The 15,311-nt window shown below is 37.6% G+C and overlaps 1 long non-coding RNA gene across 1 annotated transcript in view; it reads left to right on the top strand.

The window, feature by feature from the left end:
• The window catches only part of LOC145790147 (uncharacterized), a 54,072-nt gene extending 39,106 nt beyond the window's left edge, over window positions 1–14,966 (top strand). Inside the window, exon 2 of the long non-coding RNA XR_014328790.1 lies at window positions 13,897–14,966. This is a non-coding gene — a long non-coding RNA (uncharacterized LOC145790147). The remainder of the gene's footprint in view (window positions 1–13,896) is intronic.
• The last annotated feature ends 345 nt before the right edge of the window (window positions 14,967–15,311 follow it).

Here is a 15,311-nt window from a genome sequence, read left to right as displayed (position 1 = left end):
TACGGACAGGATCATTCAAATCTAAGTCAGCCAAAACAAAGCTATGTACAGACGTACACCAAAGTCCTCGCCAACATGACAAGATAACATAGAATGATAGAAGGGCGAAGACGTGTCTCGTGCGTTAGACGCAAGGGCTGACTCTTCAAAACCTTAGTTGTTCCATACAGACTTCACTGGGGCTAGGTTTGGACTTCTCTTGGCTCACCTACAAACACATGAATGAGAGTGAGCGAAAGCCCAGTGAATAATATCAAATAAAGAATATACATTAGAACAATATACATCAAACGGCCTTGGGCCCAATTTATATTTTTACTAATACATACATACATAGACATATGTAAGTTAAGTAACTGCGGTTCCAAACACATCATACGGCCTTGGGCCCAATTCATTAGTGTCAAACTGTTATTCGCGTCAACTGGCCTTTGGCCTTCTCAAACTTCCATATCAAACTGGCCTTTAGGCCTTTCAAACTTTCATTTCAAACTGGCCTTTAGGCCTTTCAAACTTTCAATCATGTCAATCTGCCCTCTGGCCCATTCATGCATGTCAAACTGGCCTCTGGCCCATTCATGCATGTCAAACTGGCCTCTGGCCCATTCATGCGTTTCAAACTGGCCTCTGGCCCATTCATGCATGTCAAACTGGCCTCTAGCCCATTCATGCATGTCAAACTTTCATTTGTGTCCAAACGGCCTTTGGCCTAACCATTTATGTCAATCAGCCTTCGGCCTAATCATTCATATCAATCGGCCTTCGGCCCAATCATTTATTCTTGTCAAAACGGCCTTCGGCCCATTCATTCATGTCAAAATGACCTTTGGCCTATTCATTCATGTAAAAACGGCCTTCGGCCCATTCATTCATGTCAAAACGGCCTTTGGCCCATTCATTCATGTCAAAATGGCCTCCGGCCCATTCATTCATTCTTATCAAAACGGCCTCTGGCCCATTCATTTAGTATAACAACCATTGTCCACCAAACGAATCAATGAACATATAAAACTTACATAGAAGTAAGCAATTTGGACAACAACGTATTTCAAATATCAGACATTACTCACAGTGATGGGCTCGTGGATTTGCCCTGGAGCTTGACCCTACACATCATATAACACATATGGGTCACAAATGATTCAATCCGTTCTTTAATTCGCATATTCCTCTTTAGGCTTCATTGTTATCTCTTTAACTCAATTACAATGCTCAATGCATGCCTAAGAGTGCTTGCAAGTGAAAGAGAATGGAAAACGAAACACAGAACGATCACACAAAATTTTCAGAAACAGGGTCCCCGCTCGAGCGTGGACTTCCCTGCACGAGCGGACCCATGAGGTCTACAAAAGTACTGGTTATGTCATTTTTACGCTCGAGTGTGGAACTTGGACGCTCGAGCGGAAGTTCAATGTACATACCTCCCCACTCGAGCGTGGACTTCCCTGCTTGAGCAGACATCATGGTCTGCAGAAAATACTGGGAGCACGAAATTCACGCTCGAGCGGCGGTTTCCCCGCTCGAGCGGACATCAAATTTTTGGGTTTTCTAGAATGTGTTCTTGAGCTCAAATTCGGCATTCCAACCACATTCCTTGCATATTATGGCTCCAATTTCACATATACTTGTATTAACATGGTACCAACACTAAAACACATCAACATGGAGCTCAATTTCATGACTCAAACACATGCATGGTTCATTTTCCACCAAACTCATTACCAATATAACAATTTCATGCATTCAACACTTCACCCTTGTAATTTGCATATGCATGTGGTATATTATTCTCATTCTCAACTTGTATGATGAAGAGGTGGTCAAGAACATAATCTTCAACTAAAAACTCACATAGATCATGCATTTGGTGCTCAAATACGTAAACTCAAAGCAACTACATACATGCGTGCAACATTGACCTTCAATTCAACATGATCAACTCAATTTCATTTCAATTCTTGTTCTTGACCATTAATCAACTTTGAACACACAAGATTACAGATTACACTCATGAATTCAAGAATCAATTGCTTACCTAAAGGCTCAATTTTTCCAATAAATAGCAAATTCTTGAATAATCTTCAAGATCACCAAGCTGTGAGCTAAATTGCACAGTTCTCTCCATTTCTCTCTCTCTACAGCCGACTTTCCCACCCTCACTTGGAGCCAAAATCAGCCAAATGATAAGAAGGAGGGATTTTGAGTGTATAGTGCCTTTTTACAACACTCTCTACTAATTTCATTATAATAATAATAACAATTGGGCACTAATTCATTAATCTAATCAACTTAATCTGGTCTGAATTAATTTTTCAATTAAACTTCACCGTGGGCTCTAAAAATTATGCCAATCACAATGGCGTAATCAATTTCGGATTATGTGGCCGATAAGGCCTTCAATTTAATTCCCAAAGAAGATAAGCAAATAGATATTCCTACGGTGAACAGATAGAAATTCAAAATCACACATTTTCACATAATGGCACACAAAATCATATTAGACATATAATCAAACTCATAATAAGGACCAATTAGCTAATTACGGAACAAGGTTATCACAGATGTGGTCGATGATAACGCCAAGATCCCAAAGACTAAATCTGCCACAATTCTCTGAAGATCCTCAATCATGCTAAAAAGCTCAGAAGTAGTGGGCTCGGCCATTAGTGGCCGCAGTGTATTTGACAGGGTTTGAGATGATTGAGGTTTAAGGACATCCATCATACACAAGTTCGTGCTTGTTGGAATGAACATCTTAGACTTGGGTAAATGGGCCGGGGTGATGTATATGCTGGGGTTATAAGTGGATATCAGTGTATGGATTAGGTTAAGGTGTGGAGGTACTAGGTCAGTGGTGGCCTGTGGTCTTTTTGTTGAGCTATGATCTCTTCGTCAATAAGATCCTGAATCTTATAACGTAGGCGGATGCAATGGTTTATAGCATGATAATGTTATTGATGATATGCATAGTGTTTAGCGGGGTCATATCTTGGTGGAAGAGGATTTGGAAGGGGTCGGGGTTCTAGGAGCTCTAGGTGCCTTTTTTCTAGTAGAATTTTTCAAGGCTTGAAAAAGATCCTTGTAAAGAGGATGGAAATTTCGAGCTGGGGCCAAGTTGAAGTGGTTGGTCTTTGGCTATTATCAGGAAAAGGGTTTTTGATGGGAGTGATGATAGTGTTTACTTCTGAGTATTTCGCAACTGTGCTACCACTGGTAGTAGCATTGCAATTGCAAATAACATTCTTCCTCATAAGCTCATTGCCTTCCACAATGATCCCTTGTCTGATGGCATACTTGATTTCAACCCCAATTTCATGGAGGTCCTTAAAGTTGAATAGTAGGAGGACTATCATTTTCTGCAATAGCCTTTCATGGAAGTTTCTAACAATTATATGAACTTGCTCTTTCTATGGAGATCTATTTGCCATCATAGACGCCTTTGCCCTCCATCTCGTAAGAAACTCTAAAAAGCCTTCCTTTGGTTCCTGACGCGTTGCCTCATGATCATGAGTTGTGATCTCAATTTGCGTGTTGTAGAAATATTAGGCAATGAAAGATTCAGCCAACTCCTCCCAGCTCTACTTCAAAAAGTCCTCCAATTTAGCATACCAGATAGCAATTATACCAGACATGGTTTGGCCAAATAGCGACAACTTTTAAAGTTTGGTCAAACCCATTGGTCATAGAATATCAAAGAAAAGATGCAGATGCACTATTGGATCTCTAGAGCCATCGAAGCGGTCAATCTACGGCATTTTGAACCATTCAGGCAAAGTAACAGCAGATTTAGTGTACCCGTCCTCAATATCTGGAATAGAGTTAACCCCCTGTGGCTTTTTGAATAGTTTTTCAAGTTTGTTAACTTTGAGCAGGGTTTGGTCGAACTCGAACTCGAACTCAAAAGGTGCCTTAATCTGGTGAACTGGAACTTTAGATATTTGAACCAGGATTGGATCTGACTAGATGGGAAGAACAGGAATCTCCTTGGCCGGTGGATCCTGAGCCATAGTATGGGTAGTAACACCAGGCATAGGGGTAGCCATGTTAGGTGTATGCGAAGCAGACACCGTAGTCGGCTGCTGCTGTTGTTGTTGCAACCTATTTGTGACCTCGACTTGATGGGCCATGTCATGCTGAAGCAAGTCAACTGACTGTTACAGACGAATTAGTAATTCCTCCAGATCTGATGATGGATACTACGCCATTCCAAAAGTAGGTGATTGTGCTTGGGGTGAGCCGATTACAGGTGATTGGAGGGGTGATTGCCCAAACAACAGAACTGGTGAACCGCGTTTGACCTTCCTTTGCCCTGTAACTAGTCATAGTGAAGCCAACACTAGTTGCCCCTGAAAATAAATCTTTGACCTGACAAAGTCTATCGACATGAGTCCTAAGTACCTGGGGGATATTAGAGCCTTTTGAAGCCATGGTTCCAGGACTACCTAGCAAAAGAGAAAACAGATAGCACCTCAGCCAAATTTTCAACAGATGGATATGATCCCAGCTGAATGACTGTACTCTCCACTAAAGTCTTCCCCACAAAGTGATATCAACTGTACCACTGATATGGAGCCCCCTGTATAGTTTCACTGTAAAGCATATAACAGGTAAAGAGAGCCAAAACACCTCGATGAGGGAGTTGGGTTACCCTGTTCTAACTTCGGTATGATCTAGGGCTTCACTACTTCAAGCAAGTAGTTTCACAAAATCCTGCATACGAATGAGCATCCTGTCGTATATTGGATAAACACAATTAATTATTACAACACAATTGAATAAACTAGACTAATTAATTATTACAAGTCCAAATAAAAGAAAAGCAACTAATTAATTACAACATACTAATATTAAAGCACTGATTTAATGGACTTGAACGGGAGGTGAGGAGGCACATGCGCACAACCGAGAACATCCTCTCGAAAATCTCTCTATTTGCTGCTAGAATTTGAACTGTTTGCAGTCATAAAACTATTCTGTTTGGGTCTCAGGTTTTGCTGTAAAAAATGCCACTGCTTGTACAAAATAGGTGGCCGACTGGCCTTGAGAAGTGATCGCCCGTACAAAATGATGGTCGGCTAGCCACTACTTCTAGGGAATACCCTGCTGCCACAGAGCTGAAATAGAGCAAAAACAGAGTGTTTTCAAGAGATGTTTATCCTCTTTGCCCTTCCCTATCATGGATATGATCAAGGGATGAGTAGATTCGATTCTCAAATCATCAATTGTCGCAAATTTGTTACGTGATGATCTTGAAACGATAGGACAAGAGCTCAATAACGTGAAACAAAAGACAAACAGCACATCCTCCCTATCATGGAGTTACCTCAAGGGAAAGGGTAGATTTGCTTCATGAGTCATCAAATATCACAACAATAGTATGTGATGATTTAAGACGCAACAGGTTCAGTATAACGTCCAACTGAACCTAACCAAATTTTATTACCTTTTTTACCTCTGTTTTATTAGACTTTTTTTTACATTACCTTTCCATTTCTTATCTTTTCTTTATTTTTTTTTCCAAAGGTGATGATTATGTAAACTAAATCCAAAGCAATAAAGAATAGCAAGCATGACTTAACCTTAGAAATGAGCTCTTCAAGCCCTTTTTATATGAGGGGAAATTACAAAAGAAGGATCAAACTCATTTACAAGCGATAATGAATTCTAAGTCAAACCTAAAATAAGTGATAATGATTAGTCAAACTCAAAGAGAGCGATACTGACTAATCAAAACCAAAATGAGCGATAATGACTCCAAATCCAAACTTAATAATAAGCTATAATGACACTTTCCTTTGTGATTTGCAAGGCTCTAACTAGAAAGTTAGTTCCTTGGAAGTAATGCACCATCAAACGAGAGATCACACTTAGAATAAGAGAGATGTAATGCCCTGGTAATGAACCTTCGAAGAGATTAAACCATTTAGCATGAAATATCTCTTCCTTATGCTTGGAGTAATAATCTTTCATTGAGTACAGCTCTTAATCAAAGAAACAAAGAAAGTAGGGAGATTGTAGAGTGCTAATGGAAAGTGGATGATTACAATGGCTATAAAAGATATATATTTAAAAAAAAAGAGTGAAAGAAAGGTTATCAACTCAAATAGATTAAAAGCCATATCCATGAGAACTTATAACTTCACATCTATAGTACTTAAAGCATAATTTAACACAAAAAAAAGCTCTGAAACAGCACAAAAATAGTGCTAAAAATTCAATTTTTGAGGTGAAAAAATGAGCAAAAATGGGCCAAAGCCAAGGAGTTTCAACCAACAAGCCTAAGGAAGGGTAGCTAACCCCTCCTATTTTTTGTTACTCAAATCACATATTTTAGGCTTCAAAACACTCGAAAAAATAGTATGAAAAAACAAAGAAAAGAGAAAGAAAAGATGGTACAAAAGCTCAAGATATACCTCTTAAAGAGAGGATGCTCATCTAGTTCAGAAACCACAAGTTGAACACTCTCAAGAGCTAAAATTGTGTTAAAGAATCTCAGCAAAAATGCCTAAAGTTTAGGAGGTGTATGTATGGTGTATGTATACTGTAAGAGAGAATGGAATAGTGTTTGATAAGTTATAGCTTTTGGCAAAAATTTTCTAATCCCAAACCATGAGGAGAGGTCATGTATTTATAGAAAAACACCATCTTACGTTGGAAAATATATGTAATGAGACTGCTGGTGCAAGGCATGGGCATGGGGACAACTAGCTGTCTCAAAATATCTGCTATCACTAAACATGGCTTTTGGAAATATCTGTTTGACAAGTTATGGCTTTTGGCAAAAATGCTCTAACCCCAAACCACGGGAGGAGTCACGTATTTATAGAAAAACACCTTCTCACGTCGAAAATATCTGTAATGAGACAGCTGGTTCAAGGCATGGGCATAAGAATAGCTGGCTGTCTCAAAATATCTATTGTCGTTGAACATCGCTGCCAGGCCATGAAAGGGGACTGCCGGCTAATCAAAAATGGCCTTCTGACCACTTGTTGGCCAGCTCTTCTCTAAGTGGTTAGGCTAGAAAAAATTGGGTTTTGGTCCAAAAGGGGTGCAAGGTGTAGGTTTTGAAACTCAAAACCAAAGCCTTTTTGCTAAAGAATTTGAACGATTGCACAGTGTAACATTTCATCGTCGAGTGTTCAGCGTGAGGCGCCCAAGTCTTAAGGGCGGTCAAAATGGGATGTCTACAGATACCTTCCATTTGATTGTGATTCGATGCTATTTGTTTGCATATTTATGGGCTCATGGATAGTTTGAAGATTTATCTGACTTGGTTACTTGAAATTTGTCATAAATGAGAGAGGTTGGTTTTGATGAAAAGGGAATGGTGCCGAGTATTTGTGTATAAATTTGTCCTAAGTTTTAATTCGTTTGATCAAGTTGATGTTTGTAGGTATCGTCTCTGTAAACACTCACGAGACTTCACTCGTCCAATTGGGTAACCTTGTGGTTTAAATGGCTTGATGCATATGCTAAATGCAATCGTGATCCCTACGAAAGTGGGTTAGATAAATTTTACTTTATTTGGCTTTACTAGAGTACTAGTAAAGTGTAAGTTGGACGGTGTGATTTTAGCTGAAATGTTACACTGTGAGGCTCCCTATCTTATTTTTTAGCCTTTTAGCTTATGATATTTGATACAATAAGGTTTTTTTCATCCTTTTCAAGTTAATATCACTCTGAAGACAAAAGGATTCCAAAAAGAGGCAAAAAGAGCGAAAACTCTATGACTGAGTGAACCGTATGAGCAAAATTCACAAATCCACATGAGCGGATTTCCCTGCCAAAATTTCCCTCTAATTGAATTTGTACCAGTGAAATTCCCAATTCGCACGAGTAGATCTGCCTTGATATTTGTGCACGTGTTTTTGACTCAGAATTGACTGGAGGCTATAAAAAGAGATTTTGGGGACCTATTTTGGGATCTGAAACCCTAAAGAAGATGGCTAGAAGGTAGAGAAGAAGAGTAAATCATCAATCCATGGCTTTCTCTTCAAAATTTGAAGTGTTCAACCTCTTCATGAGTGGCTAAGCTTTCTTCTGAGGATTGAGATGAAACTCTAATCAAGTATCATGTAATTTTGTATTTTAATTCTAGTTTTTCTTTGGAATTGGATAATCATTGTATGATCATTTTTAGATCTTCTATTCAAATAATCTTTTCATTTGATTTATGTATTCGATTTCTCTGATTGAGAATGCATGATCATACAACTGTTTTACTTTCTTGTATATGCAAATCATGAGACGAGTCATGCTTAGGGGAGACATATCGTGCTACAACCTTAGTTTAGTGTAGACGATTCATACCAATTGAAGATGATTCGTGCCTACATTTTGCATATACTCATTTTCTTGACAATGATATTGGGGCTTGTAGTCATGACACATCATTATTATCCGGGCCATTGATTTACTAGAATTGGATATTTTAATTACATGATATGATATTAGTAGTGGATTCGAAATCCTAAGTCTCTCTCCATATTCAGATTACTCTATTTATTTGCGCAATTATTTTAGTTTTCATTTGAATTCTCATTAGTGTTGATTGGTGTGGTATTGTGATGGTAGGGTAGAATTGAACAAAAAACGTTGATTTGGATAATCGTCCTTTGAGTAGTCATCACTCCTTTACTATTTTCTCTCTCCACACTTTGAATTTTCATGTGAGACTAGAACCACTAAAAAGCCTTCTTTCGGAGCGTCGATTTAGACATAAGAATGACCTAAAACGAAGTACGGACAATAGAGTTATGCCTGTTCTAAATTTGCGTACCTGAGTTATGGGAATAGTCTGCTTGAGCTCAAGTTTGACCAGTCAAGCGGTCTGCAGACTCTTGCACCTTTGAAATCTAAATTGAAGAAAGATCCTGCAAGCATTGATTCACCGCTCGAGCGGTATGCTCGTTGAAAGTAGATATACTGCAAGCCTTTATTCACCGCTCGCAGTTTGTTCAAAATTAGCACATTGAAATCACCTTTTTGGTCAGATTTCTTATCACTTTTCACTCTCTCTCCTCTCTTTTTCCTCTATTTTGGAACCACCAAGCTCTTTAAGCTTGGATTCCGTCTTTTTTTTTTTGCCCATAAAATCTACCCTAGTTCTTGATGCAAAAGCATAAAATGTGTCAAGATTGACATTTTGAGCCGATTGGATCAAGTTTTCGTCACCGTCAAAGTTTGGGACTTCACCCACTCACTCTTAGGTAGGAGTTCTCTTAACCCTCTATATCTATGATTTGTTATGATTGTGTGAACATTTTTGTAACTGTGAGTTGTAAAAGTTAGAGATTTTTGAATATATGAGTATTGTTGTATAAAAAAAAGGTTTTACACAATGTTTTGAAATGATTTGTGAAAATCTTGAAAGTGAAATGGTGTCTTGTTGATTGAAAAGAGATGACGTTAAAAATTTGGAAAAATTCCCAATTTTCTTGAAAAACCCTAGGTTGAAGATTTTATTAAAAGATGATTTTGAAATCAATTGATGTTTTATAAGTGAAATTGAAACCTATATTGTGTTGGAAAGTCAAGGAAATCTTGAAATGGAATACCTTATGAAATTATGTGAACAATGTTGATGAGTATGGGAAATTGTGAGAATTAGAAGATTGAGATGTGTTGTTAGTCTTGAGAAATATTTGATAATAATGAAACGTGGATGATGATGATGATTAGTTATGATATAACATTGTGTCAATACTTATTTAATGTTTTATTAGAAATAATGTCTTTTGGTTATCAATAAAGAATGATGAGAAATTGTAGCAAAATGGAGGTGACACTTGGGCAATTATAGTTATTATACATTCATGCATTGCGTTGTAATCTCATGGTTTTGGGACTAGTGTTAAGTTATTTAAAAATGTGTGTGGTTTTGAGAAAACATCATGTATGGGTTAAGGTGCCCAATTGTCCTTTCGTGCTTGGAGGTCGCAAAATGTGGGAAAGTAATCGAAATATTGTTGAGGTGCTCAATTACCATTTCGTACTTGATGTCGGTTAATGTGGGGGATTTTGTTGAATATGTTATTGAGGTGTCCAATTCCCTTTCTGTGCTTAAGACCGATAAATGTGGGAAAGTTGTTGGAAATATTATTGGGTGTCTAATTACCCCTCTCTACGTGATATCGATAAATGTGGAAATGAATTTGGAAATGCAATAGGTCCCAATTTCTTTTTGTACTCAGTAGCCGATAAATGTAGGAATATCTTTAAAAAACGTGTGGTGAGCTTTGGTGCAAAAAGATTTTAAAAAATGATTGAAAAAAAAAATGCTAGTGTTAAGTTGAACATAGGTTACATTCGTATGTTGGACACTAGTTTCTTTGGAAGAAGTTATAGTTCTTGTTCACGACATGTACATTACATTGTATGATCATAATCATAAGAAACATATATGTATATTGTGTTAAGATTGTTCTTATTGGGTGTCAAAGCTCACTCATTTTATGGACAGGATATACAAAATTCCAAATTATGATGATGTGCCTCTAACCCGTTAAGAAGCAAATTGAGATACTGGAGGAGGAAGAATGGATGAATTTCCAAAAACATGGCAATTCCTCTTTTATATGGATAGTTGAACAGTTAATGCATTGTGGAGTATACTGCTTTCATTTGGTGGAGCCATGGCCTTCCTAACAGCAAATTAAATGTCGCAGGTATATCCAGGACATGAAATTCGGCTTCGTGCTCAGACGGGCCCACTATTAGCTGCACCTTGATTGTTCCCATGACCTCTCGGCTTGTATTATCATAAGCTCGAATCAGTTGAGTAGTGGGTGTGAAATCCACTAGTTTTAGCCCTATGGCATAGGCAGTACGTGAAGGACAAACATTGATAGCTGATCTAGTGTCAACCAAACAACTGAGATCCATTTATTTCGATATTCCAAAGACACATATAAAATCTTGTGTCCTAATCCCTCAGGTGGTAATTGTTTGTCGAGAAAGGTCATTGTGGGGACTGTTTGCTTCGGGGTAATCAACACCACAAGTTGTTCTAGAGTAGTGTCAATTGACAATTTAGCATTGCCTAATGATGTTCTGTAGATGCCATAAGAAGCCCCCAAATAGAAATGTTTGCCTAGATCTTTTTCAATTGTCTAAGAACCAGATCTTCTTCCACCTCTTTCTCCTTTTCCTTTTCTTTCTCGGTATCTTTTTTATATGATTCACTAGGTGTGAGGACTTGAAGTAACGCTCACTCCTAATTAAGTGATCAATTTCCTTAGAATACTAGGTATCATTAGGAACATTGGTACTCTAATCTTCGTTAGTATAGGGAAAGTTCAAATCATCATCCTCCAAACACTCTCCTTCATTTATCAATAGACAGTTATCTGGCCCTGAATGGATCATCCCCGCATGATGCTCATAGAGTGATTCTGATTGAATATCCATGCATATCTCCACTCTGCTAGCTATTCCTTTTTTCTTCTTTCTTTTGGCGTCTTCTTTCTTATTGTCCTCTTTGGTATCCACTTTCTGTTCCATTGTCATTGTTTCTGTCCCGATTCCTTTAGCCGCCTCTATTTTGGAATCTTCACCACTCGTCCATCCATGGCTTCTTTTTAAATTGCTTGGATGCCACCAGTCAATTTGTATATTCCCCAGAGCTAGCTCTTCAAAGAAGTGGAGATTGTGCAAGTCTACATCTAGATCAGCCAAGTTATCCATCCCTTGTTTAGGTATATCCTTCCATATGACATTAAGGGAAAATGAGTTGGGTAAAACAATGTTAGGCTTTAGTTGACCAGTGGGTACGATATACTTACTAGGATCGTGTTCTTCCTCTAGTTGTTTTCCAATCTCAATCATAGGCACTTCAGTTGTTTCTTTTTTGGTTTCTACCACTACCACCATAAGGTTTTCAGGTTTTGGCTAGGTTGGAGATGCATCTATCATGCACAGATCAGTGCTCTCAGGAATGTGTACCTCAGGTTTGGGTAGATAGGAAGGTATGATATATATGCTGGGGTTAAAGGTGGGTAATAGTGTATGGATGAGGTTGAGATGAGGGAGTGGTTGGATTTTGTCATGGGGTGGTAGTAGGTTAGTAGTGACATTAGGTTTTGGCGATTGTAGGGAAGCTATGACTTTATTGTCAATGAGATCTTGAATCTCATAACATAGATGAAAACAACAGTCAGTATCATGTCTGGGTTGTTAGTGGAAGGCACAGTGTTTGGCAAGGTCATGTTTGGCTAGGAGAGGATTGGAAAGAGGTCGAGGGTAAGTTTGAAATACCCTCTTTCTGTCACGACCTGCATAGCGTTAGTGAGGGACATATAAAGAGGGGTAAATGTTCTAGTTGAGGTTCCTGTTGAGTTTGCTATTTCTAGACTGGCATTGGCAAAAGGATCAGCCATTTTGGTGGTGGCAGTAATCGAGTTGACTTTAGAGGGCTTCATAGCCCTGCTACAACTAGTAGTAGCATTGGAACTGCGACTGGAAGTTTTTCGTACAGGTTCTTTATCATCAACAAAGATTCCCTACTTGACTGCATCTTCTATCTAGACCCCCATTTCATGTAGTTTTTTGAAAGTGAATAGTAGAAGGAATATCATCTTTTGCAACATCTTGCCATGCAAATTTTTTACCACAATATAATGATTTTGGTTTAGACCTGACCCATTTTCTTGCTTTTGAATTTGAGAACCTATGTACTTAACTGTTGTTCATTTCATTTCCATCTTCTTGCTTGTTGAGTTTGGCTATTGGGAGTTTTAATTGCATTTGAAATAGGTTAGGAAGTTAATTTTTCAATGAGTTGTTGCCCAGATTTTTGCCTGTTCGCTTGAGCGGTCTTTTACAGTCTGTAAAATTACTTGATGTGTGATATTTTCACTTGAGTGATACTTCTTGCGCTCGAGCGGTCTGCCTTGTTTGGTCTAAACTTCTGGGAGCTTGTATTCTTCACTCGAGCGATGGTTTCATCGCTCAAGCGGTCTGTTCGAATTCAGCATCTATAAAAGTCATTTTTTGTCACATTTGAATCATTTTTCTCTCTTCATTCTCTCTCATTCTGCCATTTTTTAGGCTAAAAGCTCTTCATCCCTTGATTTCATCTACTTCTACCCATCTTTGATCCATAGTTCTTTAGATCAAAATGTAAAGCTCAGCGAGGGCTTTCTTTTAATTTGAGCGGATCGTTGTTTCGTCACTGGTGATTTTTGGGTCATCTTCTCTTTGCTTCAAGAGGTAAGGATTTCTTTACTCTTTTTCAATACTTCATTTATAGATAGATATGTGGTAGTTTTTATTGCATAAGAACCATATTTATTATGAATCTTTGAAAAGCATGAAAGAAGGATCTAGCATTTAATATTTGGGGTTTAAATTGTTAGTTTTACGTGTTTATGTTAAGAAATGGGGAAAAAACCTAATTTAATATTATTACCTTAATAAATAGAAAAAGGGGTAAAGTTGAATTTGGTTATGTTTTGGTTTGATATGGCTTGTGTAATTGTGTTAATGGAATTTGGACTAATTGGGATTGATTATGTTGAGTGGGGCTGGGTTGTGGCTTTGACATCATGGATGCGGTTTTAACGAAATGTAGAAAATGGGCTTTTAGAAAATGATTGAAGTATTGTGATTTGGAAAATACGAAAATTGGTCTTGGAAAGAAAATGAAATCATAACCCTTTGTTAATTAAGAATGAACTTGAGGTTTGATTTTGAAACCTTTAAATATTATTATTGTTGTTTGACTTAAGGTCTCGTGAAAATTGGATTATTGTATTACGTGTATTCAATACATATGTTTAGAGGTTTTCTCCTTGGTCATCGATGAAGGATGACATTGTGATGTTGAATAGTTTATGTGTATGTAGTACATTCGAGTTATTTATGCTCATGTATATTGTGATGGTTGGGCATATGTAGGCACTGAGAATAAGAGGTACATTACCTTCCAGCTAGTGCTTGGAGAATTGGCTGCGCTTAGAATGAGAGGTACCAGTACCTTTCAGCTAGCTCCTGGAGTACTTGACAGGGGTACCATTACCTTCTAGCGGGTGTCTAGTAAATTGGCAGAGGTCCCATTCCCTTCCAACTGGTGACTAGTAAATTGGCTTGTATTATGGAAAGGTGTATCCTTGGCTTACCGTGCTTAAGGCAAGTAGAGCAAAGTTATGTTTATCATTATTGTCCCAGTGTATCTATATAGATCATATGTTATGATGGTTATGGTTCAAGAAGACTGAGTAATATATTGAGTATGCAGTTGTTGGGTGTTTGTTATTTTCATTTTTTGTATTGGTTGTTATGTATACATGTGAGTATCAAATAAATTGTCGAAAGTATCTTTTTGACTTTGGACTTAAGGCCTAGAAAATGTGATGAATGTGTTGGAAATGGACATAGGTTATGTATTGAGTTTGTAAGTACAGGGAGGAAATCGGAACTTTTGTTAATGTATTTCAAAAACAAAACGGTTATTATGTGATATTGTTGAAATAGAAAGCAAGAAGGATATGTAAACTATCTATATTGTTGAACGAATTGGATGATTTTGGGAAAAGTACTTATGTAAATATACTTTAGTACAAACCATCACATTATGTACATAGTATGAGTTGAAACATTCATGATCATAACTATCTGTAAGTTGTTATTGTTTAGGATCATGTTGGGATCCCTAGTGGACTTCATGTTTATCCACGTTGCTAATCCTTTTTTAGGTGAATGACGAGAAGTATTTTCAAGATCGATGATCTTCTTTATCTGTTGGCCACGGGGCCTTATATCTATTGGTGGGATGTCGTTGTTGTAAAAGGGTTGAACCCTTTATCTTTTATGTAATGATGTAAGTCTGCGGGCAATTTATTTAATTTTGTCACATGTTACATTCATTACGTATACGAATGAGAGAATCTTTATTTATTTATCTTTACTGATGTATTAGAACATCTGTTCGTTATCTCTACAATTATATTATAATAATAGTTTATGGCAATGCTATTTGTGAAATAAAAAGTGGAGCGTTACAACTTGGTATTAGAGCAAGCTGGGTTTGAATACTTTGAGCTCGTAGGAAGTGGTTTTCATTACAATGGGTTTGCTACATGTAGTGAGGATGTTGCATATAGTTAGGATAAGTATTAGGACTTTATATGTTGCAGTTATGTGAGCATGTGATTAAGTTTCTTGGATAGTACTTGTAGCCAGTGAACTTGGTTTGAGGTCTTGGATAGTACGTGGTTTCTAATTGAAATTCCTCAAAAGTTCCAGGACGAGTGGTTGTCTTTGTGGACTTGATTCGATTATGTGATTAAGTGTTCAATTGTTTATGTGTAATA

The sequence above is a fragment of the Camellia sinensis genome, chromosome 5 (assembly GCF_055761805.1).
Source record: "Camellia sinensis isolate YWXY chromosome 5, ASM5576180v1, whole genome shotgun sequence".
Classification (NCBI taxonomy): Eukaryota; Viridiplantae; Streptophyta; class Magnoliopsida; order Ericales; family Theaceae; genus Camellia; species Camellia sinensis.
The sequence above is the reverse complement of the archived record's forward strand: the minus strand, read 5'-3'. Positions and strand labels throughout refer to the sequence as shown.